The 22,047-nt window shown below is 40.3% G+C and overlaps 1 long non-coding RNA gene across 1 annotated transcript in view; it reads left to right on the plus strand.

Moving 5' to 3' along the window:
* The first annotated feature begins 569 nt into the window (after positions 1-569).
* Positions 570-22,047, plus strand: part of LOC120226214 — a 56,315-nt gene continuing 34,837 nt past the window's right edge. The window contains exon 1 of the long non-coding RNA XR_005526965.1: positions 570-706. This is a non-coding gene — a long non-coding RNA (uncharacterized LOC120226214). The remainder of the gene's footprint in view (positions 707-22,047) is intronic.

Below are 22,047 nucleotides of genomic sequence, written 5' to 3' on the forward strand. Positions count from 1 at the left end.
CATCGCTCGGCCCCCAGCTCGCAGCTGCCCGGCACGTCCCCGCGAAATCGGTCCTGTGGCCCGCGGTCGTCGCGTGCAGTCGTTTCCAGTCCGCGGCCGAGAAAGGACCTGGGGTTTTGTCCCCTCGGCCTTGGGGTGGCGGAGGAGCTCCTGCGGAACCGAGACCGTGTACCTGTTGCCCGATCGGGTTATTTACACTGGCACACGCAGCCCTTCTGGTTGCCGGGACGACCCCAGCCCCGGGGAAGAGTTTTGCCGGTGCACCCAAAATGTCTCCCCCGGTCCCCCAGGTTTGGGCTGTGGCGCCGCAGCGGGGTCTGTGAGCCGAGGCGTCGCCCATCTCCTGCATTGGACATCGGGTGCCCCCCCCCCCCCAGCCTCCCGCTGTAGCGATGGTTCCAGGCTCTCGCCTCCGGTTGGCGGAAGCGTAGCCTCCCTCGGAGGCCGGTCCCCCGCCCCCAGGCCCCTCCCCCAGCGCCGCCAAGCCGCGGGCGATCTGCGTAGCCACCGCTGTGACTCACCTTCTTCCTCCCAGCGGAGACCCGCACGGCCTCAGCCTCTCTCTGTGGGCCTCCACCCGGGCTCCGGAGGCCAATCCGACGTCTCCCCGTCCAGGTGTGTTTTCGGGAGCGGTCTGGGTACCATCTTCGGTTCTGACTCCAGGATCCTGGCGTGTTGTGAATAGCAGGTTTTGAAACCGGTTCTGGTATGTATCTTGATTGGTACCGTGCTATTTCTTTTATTTGTACGTTTTAACAGTGCCAGACGCTGGAGGGATCCTGAGTATTTTTTTTAAATTTTATTTATTCATTTAATAGTCTACGGTTTTCTATGTTACCTTCTTTGCCTTTGTTATATATTTCTTATATTTTGTGCATATTAAATTTTATTTCGCAGTGAGTATTAGATTATATTTTATCATTATTTTGTTTAATTTATTATTTTAATTTTTGAGTGTCTATTTTTGTTTTTTTTTTTCAAGAAATTTTAATTCAGGTACACTTGATCTAAAATATTAATTTCAAATACCGAGCGTAGTGAGTCGACAGCAATACGCATTTGCAAATGCCAGCCATGGGAGCGGAGTTAACCATCTGTCACTGTACGAAATTATTTTTATATTATTAAGTATATTTCCTAATCTATACTTTTCATCTTGGAGACGTATTCATATTTTTACCTAGAAGTTTGCACCCCTTATTCCCCTTCACCTATTTTGCCCATCCCCCCATTTCTTCCCTTCTAGGAATTTCGTTAGTTCTCTATATTTTTGGTTCTCTTTCTGTTTTGTTTGTGGATTTTTTTCCCTTAGATTTGACTTATAAAAGAAATCATATGGTATTTGTGTTTCTCTGTGTGAATTTGCTTAGCATAATACCCTCTCCATGCATCCATGTTGACTCTAATGGTAAGGTTTCATTCTTAAGTATGGCTCAGTAAATATTCCATTGTGTATACATACCACATTTTCTTTCACCATGCATCCATAGAGGGACACTTAAATTGATTCCTTGTCTTCGTTATTGTAAATAGTGACGCAATAAACATAATAGTGAATATGTTTTTTCCTATTAGTGTTTTTGTTTTCTTTTGGGTAAATGCCCAGAAGTAGAATTACTGTATTGCATTTTTAGTGTTTTGAGGAACCTCCACACTGTTTTCCATAGTGGATGCATCAATTTACATTCCTACCAACATTGCACAAGGCTTCCCTTCCCTAATCATGCCCATGTATTGCTTGTTTTTTCTGTTTGCGACACTGGCCATTCTGGCTGGTGGCAGGCGATATCGACGTTTTAATTGCATTTTCCTGATATTTAATGATGTCGAGCATCTTTTAATGTGCCCTTTGGTCATGTTTTTTTTTTTTTGAGAAAAATGTTCATTTAGGGTTTCTTCCCCTTTTTTGATTGGATTTTTGCTTTGGTGTTCGGTTGTATGCGTTGATCATAAATTTTGAATATTAACCCCTTATGAGATATATAATTTGCAAATATTTTCTCTATTCTGGAGGTTGCCTTTTTTGTTGTTGATGATTTCCATTGCTGTACAAAAGCTTTTCAGTTTGATGTAGTCCCACTTATTTATTTTTGTTTTTATTTCCGGTGCCTGAGGTGACATATCCATAAAGATACTGCTATGGCTAACGTTTGTAAATTTACTACTTTTTTTTTTTAGGAGTTTTATGGTTTCAGATCTTAGATCTAGGGCTTTAATTTATTTTTAGTTTATTTTTGTGTATTGTGCAAGGAAGTGCTCCAGTTTCATTCTTTTGCATGTAGCTTTTCATTTTCCCAGCCATTTATTGAAGAGACTGTTTTTCCCCCCATTGTATATTCTTGTCTCCTTTGTCACAGATTAATTGACCATCTAAGCTTGGATTTACTTCTGGGCCGTTATGCCCTGTGACCGATGTGCCTATGTTTTTGCCAGTACTGCTTTGCTTTAATTACCATTGCTTTGTAGCGTAGTTTGAAATCTGGGGTTGTGATACCTCCAGATTTGTTCTTAAAGTTGCTTTGGCTAGTCTGATTCTTTTGTGGTTCCAAGGAAATTTTGGGTTCATTTGTTCTAATTCTGAATCGATTTACAACGACATATATATATAATGCTATATATATACTCATATGCAGAATTTAAGAAACAAAACAAATGAGCAAATGAAAAAAAGAGAGAGGGGGAAAAAAAAACAAGAAATGGACGATTGAGTGTAAAGAGCAAACTGTTGGTCACCAGAGGCGAGGTGGGTGGAGGGATGGGTGAAATAGGTGATGGAGATAAAAGACTGCACTTTTTTTTTTTAATGTTTTATTTATTTCTAGGAGAGAGAGAGGGACAGCGTAAGCAGGGGAGGGTCAGAGAGAGAGGGAGTCACAGACTGAAACAGGCTCCAGGCTGGCAGTCAGCACAGAGCCCGATGCGGGGCTCGAACCCACAAACCGCGAGATCATGACCTAAGCGAAAGTCGGACGCTTAACCGACTAAGCCACCCAGGCGCCCCAAGACTGCACTTGTTTTGTTGAGCACTGGGTGGCGTATGTAATTGCAGAATCATTATATGGTCCACCTGAAACTAACATAACACTGCATGTTGACTATACTGGAATTAAAATAAAACTTAACAAAACACCCTATGGTATTTTCATTGCGATGGCATTAAACCTGTGTGTTGTTTTGTGTTATAGACATTTTAACAATATAGATTGTTAAACATTATTGACATTTTAACTATATTAATATTTCCGATCTCTGATCATAGTATGTCTTGCTATTTGTTTCCTCTTCAATTTCTTTTTTAATTAATTTTTTTTTACATTTCGCTTATTGAAGTAGTCGACATACAATGTTACCAGTCTCAGGTATACAGCTTGGTGATTGGAGACTTCTCTACCTAATGCATTATGTAATGCTCATCACGTAAGTATAATTACCATCTGACGCCACACATACTACAATATTATTGATTATATTTTCTATGCTCTACTTTTCATCTCTGTGACATTTATTTTAAAATGGCAAGTTTGTTCCTCTTTTTTAAAAAAATTGTTAAATGTTTATTTTTGAGAGAGAGAAAGAGAGATGGTGTGTCAGCCAGGGAGGGGCAGAGAGAGAGAGACAGAACCTGAAGCAAGTTCCAGGCTCGCAGCTGTCAGCAGAGTGCTCATCGTGGGGCTCAAACTCATGAACCACCAGATCTTGACCTGAGTCGAAGTTGGAAGCTTAACCAGTTGAGCCACCCAGGCGCCCCAGGAGCTTCTTCCTAATTCCCTTCACCTATTTTGCCTAGTCTATCCCTTACCCCCTTTCTTCTGGCAACCACCAGTTTGTTCTCTGTGTTTATAAGTCTGCTTCTGGTGTTTTTGGGGGGGGGTTTGTTTATGAATTTGTTTTGTTTCTTAGAATCCACATATTGGTGAAATCATATGGTATTTGTCTTTCTCTGTCTGACTTATCTCATGGAACATAATACCCTTAAGGTCCACCCATATTTTTGTGAATGGCAAAATTTCATTCTTTTTAATTTTTATTTATTTTGAGAGAGAAAATGTAGGGGGGAGCATGAGCCGGGGAGACCAGAGAGAGGGGGAGAGAGAGAATCCCAAGCAAACTGCGCTGTCATGCGTACCCTGACTCAGGGCTTGATCTTCTGAACCATGAGATCATTACCTGATCCAAAATCAAGAGTCAGATGTTTAACCCACTGAGCCACCCAGGCCCCCCGATTTCATTCTTTTTTTATGGCTGAGTAATGTTCCATTGAATACATTTCACATCTTTATTCATCTATCAATGGACACAGGTTGCTTCAATGTCTTGCCTCCATAAATAATCCTGGAATAAAGATAGGGATGCATATATCTTCTTAAATGAGTGGTTTGCATTCTTTGAGTGTATACCCAGTAATGGAATTACTGGATTATGCGGTCTTTACTTTTGTTTTAATCTTTATTTATTTATTTTGAGGAAGAGAGCATGAGTAGGGGGAGAGGCAGGGAGAGAGGAGAGAGAATCCCAAGCAGGCCCCATGCTTCAATGCAGAGCCCGACGTGGGGCTCGATCTCACAAACCGTGAGATCATGACCTGAGCCGAAATCAAGAATCAGACCCTTAACTGACTGAGCCACCCAGGCGCCCCTGGACCATACCGTATTTTCTGTTTTTAATTCCTTGAGGAACTTTCATAGTGTTTTACACAGTGGTTGCACCAATTTACGTTTCCACAAATAGTGCACGTGGGTTTCCTTGTCTCTATATCCTCACCAACAGTTGCTTCTTGACTTTTTGATATTAGCTATTTTGACTGATGTGAGGTTATATCCCCTGATGTTTTGGTTTACGTTTCTTGTGAACTAGTGATGCTAAGTATTTACCATCGGTATGTGTTGTTTGGAAAAATGTACTGTTTGAATTACAATAGCTTTGTAGTATCATTTGAAATCTGGGATTGTGATACGTCCAGCATTGTTCTTGCTCAGGGTTGCTTTTGGCTATTTGGGATCTTTTGTAGTTCATACAAATGTTGGCATCATTTGTTCTAATTTTGTGAAAAATACTATTGGTATTTTGATAGGCATTGCATAGAATCTGTAGACTGGTTTGGGTAGTAATGGACATTTTAACAATATTAATTTTTCTGATCGATTTATTTCTGTTGTGTTCAATTTTTTTTAAATCAGTGTTTTATGGTTTTCAGATTACAGGCCTTTCAACTCCTTGGTTAAATTTATGCCTAAGCAATTTTTTTCTGATGTGATTGTAAATGGGATTGTTTTCTTAATTTTCTTTCTGATATTTTGTCATTATTGTGTCAAAACACAATAGATTTCTGTATATTGATTTTGTATCTTGCGTGTTTACCGAATTTATTTATTCTAGGAGCTTTTTGGGTTTTTTTATACAGAGTATACTGTATAGGGCTTTTTATACGTAGTCTGTATTGTATAGTGTCCCATCATATGCAAATAGTGACCGTTTGACTTCCTCCTTAACGATTTGGATGCCATTGATGTATTCTTTTTGTCCGATTTCTGTGCTAGAACTTACAATACCATATTAAATAAAAAAGTATCCTTGCCTTCCTGATCTTAGAAGAGAACCTCTCAGCCTTTTAATATTGAGTACAGTGTTTGTTGTTTGTCATATATGGCCTTTATCGCATGGAGGTGTGTTCCTTTTATACCAGCTTTGTTGGGAGTGGTTCTCATGAAGGGATGCTGAATTTTGTGAAATGTTTTTTCTGCATCTGTTGAGATGATCCCATGTTTTCATCTTTCTTTTTTTTAAGTTTGTTTATTTAGACAAAGAACGCAAGAGCATGTGGGGAGGAGGACAGAGAGAGAGAGGGAGAGAGAGAGAGGGAACTCTCAAACAGGCTCCACACTGTCATTACAGAGCCCAACGTGGGCTCGAACCCTTGAACCGTGAGATCATGACCTGAGCTGAAATCAAAGAGTCAGCTGCTTAACCCACTCAGGTGCCCCCTGCTTTTTGAACGGAATGTTCCATACATCTCTGTTAAGTCCATCTTGCTCAGTGTGTCATTGAAAGCCACTGTTTCAGGGGCACCTGGGTGACTCAGTCGGTTGAGCGTCTTACTTTGGCTCGGGTTGTGCTCTCGTGTTCATGAGTTTTTAAGCCCCATGTCAGGCTTTGTTCTGACAGCTCAGAGCCTGGAGCCTGCTTTGGATTCTGTGTCTCCCTCTCTCTCTGCCTCTTCTCCGCTCACAGTCTTTCTCTGTCTCTCAAAAAGAAATGTTAAAAAAAAAAAAAGCCGCTGTTTCATTATCACTTTTCTGTCTGGATATTCCATCATTGATGTAAGTGGGATGTTAAAGACTTTTATTATTGTTTGCTGCCTATTTCTCCCTTTATGTCTGTTATTATTTGCTTTATTTAATTAGGTGCTCCTATATTAGGTATATAGATATTTACAAATGTTATATCTTTTCTGTTGGATTTATGTGATGCCCTTCCTTCTCACTTATTACAGTCTTTGGTTGATTGATTGGTTGATTTAAATTCCAGTATAGTTTCAAGTGTACAATATAGTGATCCAGCAGTTCTATACATTACTCATTGCTCATCATGGTAAGTGTACTCTTAATTCCCTCACCTATTTTACCCATCTCTCTCACCCACCTCCCCTCTGGTAGCCATCAGTTTGTTCTCTGTAGGTAAAAGTCTGATTTTTGGTTTGTCTTTTTTTCTTTGTTTTGTTTTTCCAATTCCATATGTGAATTAAATCATGTGGTATTTGTCCTTCTCTTACTGACTTATTTCATTTAGCATTGTACTCTCTAGATCCGTTCATAGTATTGCAAATTGTACTATTTCATGCTTTTTCATGGCCTAGCAATACTCCATTGTGTGTCTCTGTGTGTGTATATATACAAACTACTTTATATATATTTATATTTGTGCATTTACATACACATTTTTTTTCTTAAATGTTTCTTTTTTGAGACAGAGAGCATGAGCTGGGGAGGGGCAGAGAGAAAAGGGGACAGAGGATCAGAAGCCAGTTCTGTGCTGACCACAGCAAGCCTGATGCAGGGCTTGAACTCAGGAACCATGAGATCATGGCCTGAGCTGAAGTTAGACGCTCAACTGACTGAGCCACCCAGGCACCCCTATATACTATAAATATACTTACTTACTCTATATGTACTTTAAATATATATATTTAATAATATATTTATTATATTTAAAGTAATTTTTGCGCCCAGTGTGGGGCTTGAACTCATGAGCTGGAGATCGAGTCACATGCTCTACTGACTGAGCTGGCCAGGCATCTGGACACCACTTCTTTTTATTTATTTATTTATATATATATTTATTTTTATAGTTTATTGTCAAGTTGGTTTCCATATAACCCCCAGTGCTCATCCCCACAAGTGCCCTCCTCCATGCCCATCACCCCCCTTCCTGCCCCCCATCAGCCCTCAGTTTGTTCTCAGTATTCAAGAGTCTCTCATGGTTTGCCTCCCTCCCTCTCCTTAAGTATTTTTCCCCTTCTCCTCCCCCATGGTCCTCTGTTAAGTTTCTCCTGTTCCATTTATGAGTGAACATACAGTATCTGTCCTTCTCTGCCTGACTTATTTTGCTCAGCATAACACCCTCGAGTTCTATCCACATTGCTACAAATGGCCAGATTTCATTCTTTCTCATTGCCATGTAGTATTCCATTGTAGAGATAAACCACATCTTCTTGATCTATTCTTCAGTTGAGGGACACTTAGGCTCTTTCCATGTTTTGGCTATTGTGGAGAGTGCTGCTATGAACATTGGGGTACATGTGCCCCTTTGTATCAGCACTCCTGTATCCCTTGGATAAATTCCCAGCAGTGCTATTGCTGGGTCCTAGGGGGGGTTCTATTGTTAATTTTTTGAGGAACCTCCACACTGTTTTCCAGAGGGGCTGCACCAGTTGACATTTCCACCAACAGAGTAGGAGGGTGCCCATTTCTCCACATCCTCGTCAGCATCTGTAGTCTCCTGATTTGTTCATTTTAGCCGCTCTGACTGGCATGGGGTGGTGTCTCAGTGTGGTTTTGATTTGTATTTCCCTGATGATGAGTGACGCTGAGCATCATTTCATGTGTCTGTTGGCCATCTGGATTGGACACCACTTCTTTTTAATCCATTCATCCATTGCTGTTCCCTTGGGCTGCTTCCATAATTTGACTATTGTAAATAATGCTGCAATAGCATTTTCAACAATAGCCAAATCATGGAAAGAGCCTAAATGTCCATCAACTGACAAATGGATCAAGAAGATGTGGATTATCTATACAATGGAAAACTACATGACAATGAGAAAGAATGAAATCTGGCCAAAAGTAGCAATGTGGATGGAACTTGAGGGTGTTATGCTGAGCAAAATAAGTCAGGCAGAGAAAGACAGATAACGTTATGTTTTCACTCATATGTGGAACAGGAGAAACTTAACAGAGGACCGTAGGGGAGGGAAAGGGGAAAAAAATACTTAAGGAGAGGGAGGGAGGCAAACCATAATAGACTCTTAAAGACTGAGAACAAACTGAGGGTTGATTGGGGGGTGGAGGAAAGGGGAAAATGGGTGATGGGCATGGAGGAGGGCACTTGTGGGGATGAGCACTGGGGGTTATATGGAAACCAACTTGACAATAAACTATTTGTTTAAAAAAATAATGTTGCAGTAAACAAAGGGGTACATATATCTTTTCAAATTAGTGTTTTTGTATTCTTTGGGTAAATACCCAGTAGTGGAGTTTCTGGATCATATGATAATTTTATTTTTAGATTTTTGAGGAACCTCCATACTGTTTTCCACAGTGGCTGCACCACTTTGCATTCCCATCAACATTGCATGAGGGTTCCTTTATCTTCACATCTTCACCAACATCTGTTGTTTCTTGTGTTTTTGATGTTAGCCACTCTGACAGGTGTGAGGTGGTATCTCATTGTGGTTTTGATTTGCATTTTCCTGATATTTAGTGATGTTGAGCTACCGTCTTTGTTTTCATAGTAATTCATCTGATATAATCATTGCTACCATTGCTACCCAGGTTTTTGTTTTGTTTTGTTTCTTACTTTTTGCTTCCATTTGCATAGAATATCTTTGTTTATTCCTTCACTTCCAGTCTCCTTTTAGGTCTGAAGTGAGTCTCTCGTAGGCACCATATAGATGGATCTTTTTTTTCTTTAAATCAATTCAGTCACTCTTTTTTTTCCCCCACCATATATCTTTTCATTGGAGCATTTACTTCATTTACATTCAGAATACTTCTTGATATGTATGTACTTATTGCTATTTTGTTTATTGTCTTCTGGTTGTTTCTGTAGCTGTGTTTTCTTTCTGTTCTTGCTCTGTTCCCTTGATGTTTAATGAATTTCTTTAGTGTTAGTGCTTGGAATCCTTTGTGTTTATTTATTGTGTGTCTATTGTAGGTTTCTGGTTTGTCGTTACCATGATGTTCATTCATAACTTTAAAAAATTTTTTTCAATGTTTATTTACTTTTGATATAGAGAGAGGAAGAGAGAGTGCGTGCATGCACATGCATGCACGTAAGGGAGACTCAGATCCAAAGCAGGCTCCAGGCACTGAGCTGTCAGCACAGAGCCCGATGTAGGACTCGAACTCACGGACTGCAAGATCATGACCCGAGCTTAACCGACTGAGCCACCCAGGTGCCCCCATTCATAACTTTTTATGCATGTAGCAATCTATATTAAGTTGGTGGTTACTTAAATTTGAATAGATTCTGAAAGCACAACATTTGTACCCCACCTTCCAAGTTTTATATGAAGGATGTCATATTTTACAGGTTTTCATTTTGTGTATTCCTTGACTAATTGTTTAGATATAATTGATATTGTGACTTTTATTTTTTATCCTTCATGCTGTCTAAATAAATGACGAACCTCCTTTCTCTACTATATGTTTGCTTTCACCAGTGAAATTTTTCCTTTCATAATTTTCTTCTAGTTATGGCCTTTTGTGTTTTCTGCTTAAATGTGTCCATTTAACATTTCTCATATAGATGTTTTCATAGTGACGAGCTGTTTTAAGTTTTGTTTGTCTGTGAAACTCTTTGCCTCTCCTTCAATTCTGAACGATGACCTTGCCAGGAGAGAATTTTTGGGTACATCTTGTCACCCTCTTTGGGCCTGCGCAGTTACTGCTGAAAAGTCAGCTGGTGGCCTTACTGGGTTTCCCTTGCACGTAAGCGCTTTTCTCTTGCTGCTTTAAGCTTCTCTCTTTATCTTTAGTTTTGACATCTTACTAATTGCGTGTCTTGGTGTGGACTCCCTTGTTTGGGGCTGTCTGTGCTTGCTGAACCTTGATGTCTGTTTTTCTTCCCCAGATGAAGTTTTCAGCGATTATTTCTTCCAATTAGTTTTCTGCCTTCTTTCCCTCATCTCCTTCCAGGAGTCCCATCGTGCAAATGGTACTATGTGTGATGTTGTCACAAAGGTTTCTTAACCTAGCCTCATTTTTCAAAATCCTGTTTTCTTTTGGCCACAGGGCTGTCTATTGCCCTGTCTTCCAGCTTGCTGATGCATTCTTCTGCATCCTCCAGCTTGCTGCCTGGTCCCTCTATAGTATATTTTTCAGTTCAGTTATTGCATTCTTCAGGCCTAATTGGTTCCTTTTTTTTTTTTTAACTTGGTTTATTTATTTTGTGAGAGAGAGACAGACAGTGTAAGCGGGGGACAGGCAGACAGAGCGGGAGGGCGAGAGAATTCCAAGCAGGCTCAGCACCACCAGCACAGAGCTTGATGTGCAGCACCACCAGCACAGAGCTTGATGTGGGGCCCAAACTAACGAACCATGAGAGCATGACCTGAGCTGAAATCAAGAGTCAGACCCTTAACTGACTGAGCTACCCAGGTGCCCTTGATTGGTTCTTTTTTATATTTTCTATCCCTTTGAGTTTCTGAGTTCATGCATTGTTCTCTCAAGTCCAGTGAGCATCTTTATGACCATTACTTTGAACTCTTTATCAGGTAGATTCATATCTTTGTTTCACTAAGATACTTTCCTGTGATTTTTTTTCTTGTTCTTTCTTTTGGAACCCATTCCTCTGTCTTCTCATTTTGTGCTACTCTTTGTGTTTGGTCCTATGTGGTAAGTAGGTCAGCTATGTGTCCTGGTCTTATAAGTATTGGCCTGATGTGTAAGGCATCCTGTGGTGCCCGACAGTGGAATTCCTACTGGTCACTAGAGTCCGTGTGCTCCGGAGGTTATCGCCGGTGTGGGCTGCGTGCACCTGCCTGCCGTGGCTGAGCCACAATGCTGCGTGAGGGCTCGCGGATCGGGCTGGCCCTCAGCCTGGCTGGCCGCAGCTACTGTAGTCTCACTTCTACAAACTTGAAGTTCTGCAAGCCTTCTTAAAGGGAAGTTGTTTTGTGCAGAGGGAGAAGAACCCACCTCAGAGAGTGTCACTTTGGCATGTGGATCCTTTGGAGCTGGAGACCCCGGGGCCCAGTAGACCAAGGAAGAGCTTTTTTTTGCCTAAAAGGATTTAGATACGTGGCCTGTAAGAAGAGGCTGCCTACGAGTAGAGATGACTTTTAATATCAGAAAGACTCGTCTGCGTGTTCTGGTAAACATTTGTTTACCAAATGTTTGTCTTTCTCATCCCCCTGTGAATTGTCTTTTTCGCATTTGAAACCCTAGACCTCTACCTCCTTGTCCTTAGTCAGCTATGGTCCACAAGCCTCATGTACTGCACTGCCAGAGATTCTCATGTTTTTTTGGGGGGGGGTTTATTCTGTTTATCTGTCTTATACCAATTTAATTATTAGAGCAGCTGAAAAACCTAGAAGGGAAGAAGGGAAAAGTTTTCTGCCCTTTTGATACTTATCCAAAAATATGTTTGTTTTAAGTTTATTTATTTATTTCGAGAGAGACAGCAGGCGTGGAGGAGGGACAGAGAGAGAGAGACAGATAATTCTGAGCAGACTCCGCAGTGGAGAGCCCAGCGTGGGGCCCGAACCCACAAAACCATGACATCATGACCCGGGCCAAAACCAGGAGTTGGATGCTTAACTGACTGAGCCACCCAGGCGCTCCAAAAATATGTTTGTTCTTAACCTGTCAAATTTAACTCAGGTCATATACTTCATTTTTTTCTTTTTAAAAATCTGTTATTGAAGTATAGTTCACATACCACGCTATATCAGTTTCTGGGGTACTACACAGTGATCTGACAGTTCTGTATGTTGATATTCAGTGCTCACCTCGGTAAGTGTTGTCACCATTTGTAACCATAGGTTATTACAATATCATCAGTATTTTATAGTTTTGAGAGTACAGTTCTTTCACCTCTTTGGTTAGGTTTATTCCTGGGTGTCTTACTATTTTTGCTGCACTTGTAAATGGGATTGTTTTCTTAATTTTTCTTTCATCTGCTTTATTATTGGTGTATAGGAATGTAGCAGATTTCTGTACGTTGGTTTGTCTCCTGTGACTTTACTGAATTTATCATTTCTAGCAGTTTTTTAAAATTTTTAAAAAATGTTTTATTTTTGAGAGACAGAGAGACAGAGAATGAGCAGGGAAGGGTCAGAGAGAGAGAGACAGACACAGAATCCAAGGCAGGCTCCAGGCTCTGAGCTGTTAGCACAGAGCCCGACGCGGGGCTTGAACTTGTGAACTGTGAGATCATGACCTGAGCTGAGGTTGGACGCTTAACCGACTGAGCCACCCAGGTGCCCCCTAGCAGTTTTTTTGGTGGAGTTTTTCAGGTTTTTCTATATATAATATCATCTGTAGATAGTGAAAGATTTACTTCTTCCTTACTGATTTGGATGACTTTGGTTTCCTTTTTTGGTCTGATTGCTGTCACTGGGACTTCCAGTTCTATGTTGAATAAAAGTGGTGGGAGTAGACGTGCTAGTCTAGTTCCTGATATTAGGGGGCAAGCTCTCAGTTTTTCATATTAAGGGTGATGTTAGCTGTGGGTTTTTCATATATGGCCTTTATTACATTGAGGTATGTTGCCTCTAAACCTACTTTGTTGAGGGCTTTTATCATGAATGGATGTTGTGCTTTGTCCAGTGCTTTTCTGTGTCTGTTGAAATGATCATAATGGTTCCTATCCTTTCTCTTATTGATGTGATGTATCACAATTGATTTACATATATTTGACCAACCTTGCAACCCAGGAATGAATCCTAATTGATCCTAGTGAACGATTGTTTTAAGGCACTCTTGGATTCTGTTCAGTGGTATTTTGTTGAGGATTTTTGCAGAGATACTGGCTTGTAGTTCCCTTTTTTGTGGTGTCTTTACCCGGTGTTGACATCAGAGCAATGTTGGCTGCATAGAATGAATTTGGAAGTTTTCTTTCCTTTTCTAATTTTTTAAAAAATGTTTTATTTATTTCTAGGAGAGAGAGAGAGAGAGAGAGCATGAGCAGGGGAGGGTCAGAGAGAGAGGGAGATACAGACTCTGAAATACGCTCCAGGCTCCGAGCTGGCAGTCAGCACAGAGCCCGACGCGGGGCTCGAACCCACGAACCACGAGATCATGACCCAAGCGAAAGTCGGACGCTTAACCAACTAAGCCACCCAGGCGCCCCACCTTTTCTAATTTTTGAAATAGTTTGAGAAGAATAGGTATTAACTCTTCAAATACTTGGTAGAATTCATATGTGAAGCTGTCTGGTACTGGAATGTTGTGTGTTGGGAGTTTTTTGATGTGACTCAGTTTCTTTGCTGGTTACTGGTCTGTTCATATTTTCTGTTCCTTCCTCTCAGTTTTGGTAGCTTTTTTGGTAAATTTCTTTTTTTTTAATGTTTTATTTATTTCTAGGATAGAGAGAGACAGTGTGAGCAGGGGAGGGTCAGAGAGAGAGGGAGTCACAGACTGAAACAGGCTCCAGGCTCCGAGCTGGCAGTCAGCACAGAGCCGGACGCGGGGCTTGAACCCACGAACCGCGAGATCATGACCTAAGCGAAAGTCGGACGTTTAACCGACTAAGCCACCCAGGCGCCCCAATAAATTTCTTAAAATATTTATTTATTTTGAGAGAGAGAGAAGAGAGAAGAGTCAGAGAGAGAGAGGGAGAGAGAGAACGAACAAGTGGGGTAGGGGCAGGGAGAGAGGGAGAGGGAGAACCCCAAGCAGGCTTTGTGCTGTCAGCACGGAGCCTGACGCGGGGCCTGAACCCATGAACTGTGAGATCATGACCTGAGCCAAGATGAAGAGTCAGACACTTAACTGGCGGAGCCACCCAGGCGCCCCTCAATTTTGGTTGTTTGTATGTTTCTAAGAATTTACTCATTTCTTCTAGGTTTTCCAATATGGTGGCCTATCATTTTTCATAATACTCTCTTTCAACCTTTTGTGTTTTTGTGGCATTCGTTGTTATTTCTCCTCTCTCTTCTGTTATTTTATTTATTTGGATCCTTTCTTTTTTTCTTGGTAAGTGTGGCTAGAGGTTTATCAATTTCATTGATTTCTTTTTTCAAAGAACCAGCTCCTGGTTTCATTGATCTGTTATTTTTTTTAGTGTCTATATCATTTATTTCTGCTCTAATGTTTATTATTTCCTTCCTTTTACTGGTTTTAGGCTTTGTTTGTTGTTCTTTTCCTAGCTCCTTTGGGTGTAAGGTCAGGTTGTTTGTTTGAGATTTTTCTTTCTCCTTGAAGGAGGCCTGTATTGGTATAAATGTCCCTTAGAGCTGCTTTGGCTCAAACCAGAAGAGACTCTTAAATACAGAGAACAAACAGGTTGCTGGAGGGGAGGTAGGAGGGGGACATGGGCTCAATGGGTGAGGGACATCAAGGGGGGCACTTGCTGGGACGAGCATTGGGTCTTATAGGTAAGTGATGAATCGCTAAATTCTACCCTGAGACCATTACTACACGATGTAAGTAACTTGGGGTTAAATTAAAAAAAAAAAAAAAAAAGAGAGAGAGAGAACTGCTTTTGCAGCATCCTCAAGCGTTTGGACCATTGCGTTCTTTTTTTCATGTTTTATTTATTTCTGAGAGAGAGAGAGCGAGCGAGCAGGGGAGGAGCAGAGAAAGAGGGAGATACAGAATCCGAAGCAGGCTGTGCACAGAGTAGAGCTCTGGCGGGACTCAAACTCATGAACTGTGAGATCATGACCTGAGCCAAAGTTGGATGCTTAACCAACTGAGCCACACAGACGCCCCTCAACCTCTATTTCAAATTTGTCATGAAATATGACATACTTCACAGTACTGACCAATTTTAACTCTTATTACTTTGGGTTGGGTTGCCAAAGACACTAATTATTTTTGTTTGGGAGACAAATTAATATTGAGAGACTTAGTTTGTCTTTGCCAGCAATTTATTTAACGTAGGTTCACTGTGGGAATTTCACAAGCCAGTAGCGTACAGGATAATGTCTCTTAATTAGCCAGTAAAGAAAAAACACACTCAAATACACGATAGATTCACACACTGTGGTTCCGGGCACGTGAAAGTGGAAAGTATGAAGCCCACACTTAGCTGAGGTGTGCCTTTAGCAGAGTGGGTACTGGGAAGAGACTGCTTAGTCTTCCGAAAGCCAGTGTCCAGCTGCAAGTGAAAAAGTAAGGGTCTCCCGTTGCTAGAGTGCACTTGTCGGAAACTACTATGCTGTTGCTGACAGTTGAGATTTTGCCTTTACGGAGGCTGGAGCTAATTGCCCCAAGGTCTTCAGAGAGCTACGTATGTATGTACATGTGTCGTTTTTTTGAATTTTTAAAATTGAGGTATAGTTGGGGCGCCTGAGTGGCTCAGTCAGTTGAGCATACAACTTCAGCTCAGGTCATGATCTCACACAGTCCATGAGTTCGAGCCCTGTGTCGGGCTCTGTGCTGACAACTCAGAGCCTGGAGCCTGCTTCGGATTCTGTGTCTCCCTTTCTCTCCGCCCCTCCCCTTCCTGCATTCTGTCTCTCTTTCTCTTTCTATCAAAAATAAATAAACATTTAAAAATTTTTTAAAATGGAGTTATAGTTGACACACAATATTACATTAGTTTCAGGTGTACAGCAGAGGGATTCAACAATTCTGTGCACTATATGCTACGCTGTGTTCACCGCAAGTGTAGCTGTCCCCGCACAGTGCTATTGGAACACCATTGACTGTATTTCCTGTGTTGCACCTTTCATTGCCATGACTTATTCCTTCCATAACTGGAAGCCTGTAACCCCCACTTCCCTTCGCCCGTTCTGCCCATTCTGCCACCTTCCTCTCATCTTCCTCTCATTGGTTTATTTTCGGTATTTATTGCTCTGTTTCTGCCTTTTTTTTTGTTGTCTATGTTTTGTTTTTTGGATTTCACATATAAGGGAAGCAGTGTAAGACGGTATTTGTCTTTCTCAGACTAATTTATTGCACTTTACGTATTACCTTCTGTTCTCATCTGTGTGGTTGTGTATGGTAAGATGTCATTGTATTTTGTGGCCGAGTAATATTCTCTTGTGTGTATATACCACATCCTCTTTATCCATTCAGGTATTGATGGACACGTAGGTTGTGTCTATATTTTGGTTTGTGTCTATATTTTGGTTTTTGTAAATAATACTGCAACGAGCATAGGGTTTCAAGTATCTTTTCAAATTAGCTTTTTTCATTTTTGTTGGATAAATGCCCAGAGGTGGTATTGCTGGTTCGTATGGCATTTCTGCTTTTACTTATTTTTTTTTTTTGAGGAACCTCCATACTGTTTCGCACAGTGGTTATACCAATTTACATTTTCATAGTGTTCGAAGGTTCCCTTTTCTCCATGTTCTCGCTAACTCTTGTAATTCCTTGTCTTTCTGATAGTAGCCATTTTGACAGGTGTGAGGTGAGATCTCATTGTGGTTTTGATTTGGATTTCCCTGGTGATGAGTGGTGTTGAGTTTCTTTGCATGTGTCTCTATATTTCTTTGGAAAACATGTTTATTCAGGTCTTTTACCTATTTCTCTCTTTTTTATTAATTAATTTTTAAAAATAATCTCTGCACCCAACATGAGGCTTGAACTCATGACCCTGAGATGAAGAGTCGCATGTTCTCCCAACTGAGCCCACTAGGCGTGCCAGGTGTTTTTTTTTATTATTATTTTTAATGTTTTTATTTATTTTTGAGAGAGCAAGTGGGGGAGGGGCAGAGAGAGAGGGAGACACGGAATCCGAAGCAAGTTCCAGGCTCTGAGCTGTCAGCACAGAGCCCCACGTGGGACTCGAACTCCCAAGCCATGATATTCTGACTGAGCCGAAGCCGGACACTCAACCGACTAAACCACTCAGGAGCCCCTAGGCACGCCAGGTCTTTTTCTCATTTTTTAATCACATTATTTTTTTCGTGTTGAGTTGTATGGGTACTTTATATATTTTGGAAATTAGCCCCTAATCAGATATATCATTTGCAAACAGTCTTCTTCTGTGATTAACTAGATTGCCTTTTTGTTTTGTTGATGTTCCCCTTTGCTGTGCAAAAAACATTTTGATGAAGTCCAAATTGTTTACTTTATTTCCCTTCACAGGTAGACAGAACCAAAAAATATTGCTAAGACTAATATCTAAAAGCTTACTACCTTTGTTTTCTTTTCTAAGATTTTATTTTTAAGTGATCTCTCCACCCAACATGGGGCTTCAACTCACTACCCCAAAATCAAGAGTTGCATACTCTACTTATTGAACCAGGCAGGCACCCCACTTCCTAAGTTAAAAAAAAATTTTTTTAATCTTTATTTTTGAGAGAGAAAGAGAGAGACAGAGTGCATATGGGGGAAGAACAGAGAGAGACACAGAATCCAAAGCAGGCTCCAGGCTCTGAGCTGTCAGTATAGAGCCTGACATGGGGCTTGAACTGACAAACCGTGAGATCATGCCCTGAGCCAAAGTCAGATGCTTAACCAACTGAGCCCCTATGTTTGTTTGTTTGTTTAATTTTTTAAAGTTTGTTTATTTATTCATTCAGGTATTGGATAATTAACTCCTCTGTAGAATGAATTTGGAAGTGTTCTTTCCTCTTCTGTTTTGGGGAATGGTTTGGGAAAGATGGGTATTAACTCTTCTTTAAATGTTTTGTAGAATTTGCCTGTGAAGCCATCTGGTCCTGAACTTTGTGGGAAGTTTTTTTTTTACCGATTCAAATTACTGATTTTATCACTTGTAATTGTTCTGTTTAGATTCTCTATTTTAATTTCTCATTCCATCTTGGAAGGTTGTGTTTCTACAAATTTATCACATAATTTTTCATAATTATCTTGATTGTTTTTAGTCTGTAATAATCTTTGTACGCAAGTGGTACATCTTAGGATGGGCTGCCCTTGGTCACTGCAGTCCCCTTCTCTGAAACGTCCCTGGATGTTTCACACATTAAAAGTTCCACTGGTGGATTGTTTCATTTCTGTGAATCATTTCCTTAGTCCTGACAATGGATCAGTTCAGTTAGTCATTTTAGGAGGTAGTAATGCATGTATTCTCAGTTAGGCCTATGGTTCAGGTAATAATGTGTGAAATGAGAGGAATTTCTATGGAAATAAAAGAAAAGCAATGGTTAATGATTGGAGCAAATTATAAACCAGTTTCTGAGCTCTGAGGGTAGCCAGTTGAGAAGATTTCTAGATGTTAGGGATGAAGCATCTTTATATAGAGCGAAAGCAGGGAGTAGCATTCTGATAGATTTTCCTGGTTTGTACTTCCAATGTCTCTGGTGATCTCGTGAGTGGCCCACATAGCAACAGGCATGAAGATGGTCTGTATATGAGCAATCGTGGTGATTTTCTGAAGTTTATAGCAAGTTGTTAATACTCAATTTTCAGGACTTCAGGAAAAAGGATAATTTTAGTTCTCAAATGATCCCAAGACAAAAGGATGGGAAAAATTGGAAATGTTAGCTTGAAGAGCTGTAGCCAGACATCGATGGAAACTAGAAGAATATAGGATCTAGTCTAGTTTACAAGTAGAAAAACAAACCTCAAAGACAATGAACAGAACTACATTCTAACATTCACAAAGGGGCATTGCCAAAACATAATTTTTCTCTCAAAATCATCCTCATTGCCAAAGAGAGCCAAAATAAGACTAATTTGTTTGTAAAACCTGGCCTGGTTGTTTACAGAAAGACAGCAAGAATAGCAGTGGATGATATAGGCTCTTTTACATCCACTTTGATGGAACTTTTCATAAGGAATCTCCAGATTGGACTTTTAAAAGCCTCTTGAGGCCATGAAGCCAAGCTGGGTATGTGTCTTCAGACTAGGCCTGCAGTACCTATAGATTTGGTCATTCCTTTCTTCTTAAGGCCCTCCAAAAACCCCGAGATTCCTACACCCGCCAAGAAGTGACCTTCTTACCAGTGACCTTCACCTGGTAAGGCTGCTGCGAAACCCTGTAAGGAAGGTATCAGACTGTTTTTCCAAGGGGCTTTATTATTGGTCCATAAAGTCCCTGAAGTTGTCTAGTTATATGTGAGGCTATGTACATCTCTTTGGAATGGGACATTCCAGTCAAACCATTGGTAGTATAACTGATGTTTCCAATTGTGTAATGTTACAAGAACAGATTCTTATTTAATTTATGCAAATAAACATATTGCCATGAAAATAGAAGAATACTCACCAAGACTTTCCAAGTTCTGGAGAGATTAAGGAGAAAAGGATAAATGTTTCAGTTCTTCCTGTAAAAATATAATTTATCAAATTGTTGTTAAGTCATAGTTTGCTTAGGAGAAAAAATTCCTTAAAAAGAAGAATAAAATCTTTTAATTAATTTATTTTTTTAAGTTTATTTATTTTGAGAGAGAGTGTGCATGCATGGGAGAGGGGATGAGACAGGGGGAGAGAGAATCCCAAGCAGGCTCCACAGTGTCAGCACAGAGGGCAATGTGGGGCTTGAACTCATGAACCATGAAATCATGACCTGAGCCAAAATCAAGAGACGCTTAACTGACTGAGCCACCCAGGTGCCTCTATTTATTTTTATTTTTTGTGAGAGAGAGTGCTTGCATGTGCAAGCGGAGAAGAGAGGGAGAGGGAGGGAGAGGATCTTAAGCAGGCTCCACACTCAGCATGGTGCCCGACGCAGGGCTAGATCTTAGGACGGTGAGATCATGACCTGAGCAGAGATCAAGAGTCAGAGTCTTAACAAACTGAGCCTTAAGGTGCCTCTAGCCACATATGTTAATTGGAATTCTTAACCCTTAGAAACCTTTATTCCTAGTGAAAACAAAGTCGTAAGCAAATGTGAACTGTTTGGTACAGCAGCATTCTTTACATTGGCAAATTCACCAATACATTTCATAATTTCTATAAACATGTGCTTCTCTATAGTATGACCTTTCAATAAAGCATGAAAATATTCATTAACAGGCCCAAATTTATCTTTAGTTTCTCTGTAATTGGGAGACCAAAGTAGATAAACCTATGTTCAGTAATGAATGTTTTATTATTTTATCTTATTTAGAAATGATGTAGATTTTTTTTTAAGTTTATTTATTTTGATAGAGAGAGAAAGGGCATTGAAGGGGCCGAGAAAGAGAATCACAGGCTGACTCTGGACTATCGGCGTGGAGCCTGATGCAGGGCTTGAACTCATGAGCCATGAGATCATGACCTGGGCTGAAATCGAGTCGGACGCCCAACAAACTGAGCCACCCAGGTGCTCCAGAAATGATGTAGATATTTAATGAACTGAACACCTTACTTAACCTCACTTATCAAAAGTTTGAGATTTCAGGTTACCAAAATGATTTGTGGATTTAAAAGGTTTATCTACAAACCTATTTTTATTTACACCGCTCTCAATTTACTTGTTCTTTTTTTTCTTAATTTGTTTAATGTTTATTTTTTGAGAGAAAGAGAGAGACAGAGTATGAGCGAGGGAGGGGCAGAGAGAGAGGGAGACACAGAATCCTAAGCAGGCTCCAGGCTCTGAGCTAGCTGTCAGCACAGAGCCCAACATGGGGCTTGAACTCACAGACTGGGAGATCATGACCCAAGCTGAAGTCGGACACTTAACTGACTGAGCCACCCAGGCGGCCCTCAATTTACTTGTTCTTAACATTCATGTTTAGGTTACCCACAAAAACATCATTAGACATGAGACAAAGTCAACCATTAGTTTTTGCTGACAAATTTTGCCACAGAGATAACTTGAATTTATTTCCCTTTAAGTAAACCCAAGCAGAATAAAAGTTTTATATTTAATGCTGACTCTAAAGACATGTCTATTTTAATTAAACCAACAACATTAAATTAGCTTTAGTACTGAATATTTTCCAAGATCACACGAACCTGAAATTCATTTGGATTAGGTCTTTATTTTATTGTTGGGCATTTTTATGAATACTAAATCTATATAAGCGTTTAATTTCCTATAAGCCAATTAAATAGTTTCTCATTAATGTTTATTTTTGAGAGAGAGAGTTTGTGCATGCATGTACGAGTGGGACGGGGAGGCTTCCCCATAATTCTTCAGTCTCAGGTGATTCTGTGCTGTGTCTACATTTCAAAATCATAATAAGATCTATTGCAAATTCTTTTCTGAGAGTTGGAAGGTAATTGCTATTTAATATTTTCATTCTTTTTTCATAACTACTGAGCAGTTTTGTTCTAATCTAATATCCTATCTTTATATTATCTAGAAGTATCTTGAGAGGAATAGGTGAGATGTGGGTTTTGTTTCAAGAGGAGCATTTCCGGGTTTGTATAGATTTGCAAGAGAAAGACAGTTTCTAATTCCCCCAAAGAACTGGATTACAGACTGCCTCCCTAGGGTGCTGACCTACTTTTTTAACTAAAGTTGCTCCCATCTGGGAGATTTTTAACTAAAATGGGAATTAAAAGATTTATGCCTTCGTAATATCTGTATAAAGCATGTTAATAAAATGCTTCTTTCTGAATATGCAGTTCAGCTTCAGCTTCTGTTAGCCCCTGAATATTGACCTTTAGCTGATCACTTGCAGGCCGACCTAAGAGAAATTTTGTTCTGCTGTGATGGCGTGGGGTGGGGGTAGTCAATGGTCACTAATCTGATTCCTCTCGAAATTTGGTAGAATCTTCTCAAAAGTGGAAGTTAAAGAGCTTTGTAATTTAAAAGATCTGCTGC

The sequence above is a fragment of the Hyaena hyaena genome, unplaced genomic scaffold, assembly GCF_003009895.1.
Source record: "Hyaena hyaena isolate Hyena2069 unplaced genomic scaffold, ASM300989v1 scaffold_1629, whole genome shotgun sequence".
NCBI lineage: Eukaryota > Metazoa > Chordata > Mammalia > Carnivora > Hyaenidae > Hyaena > Hyaena hyaena.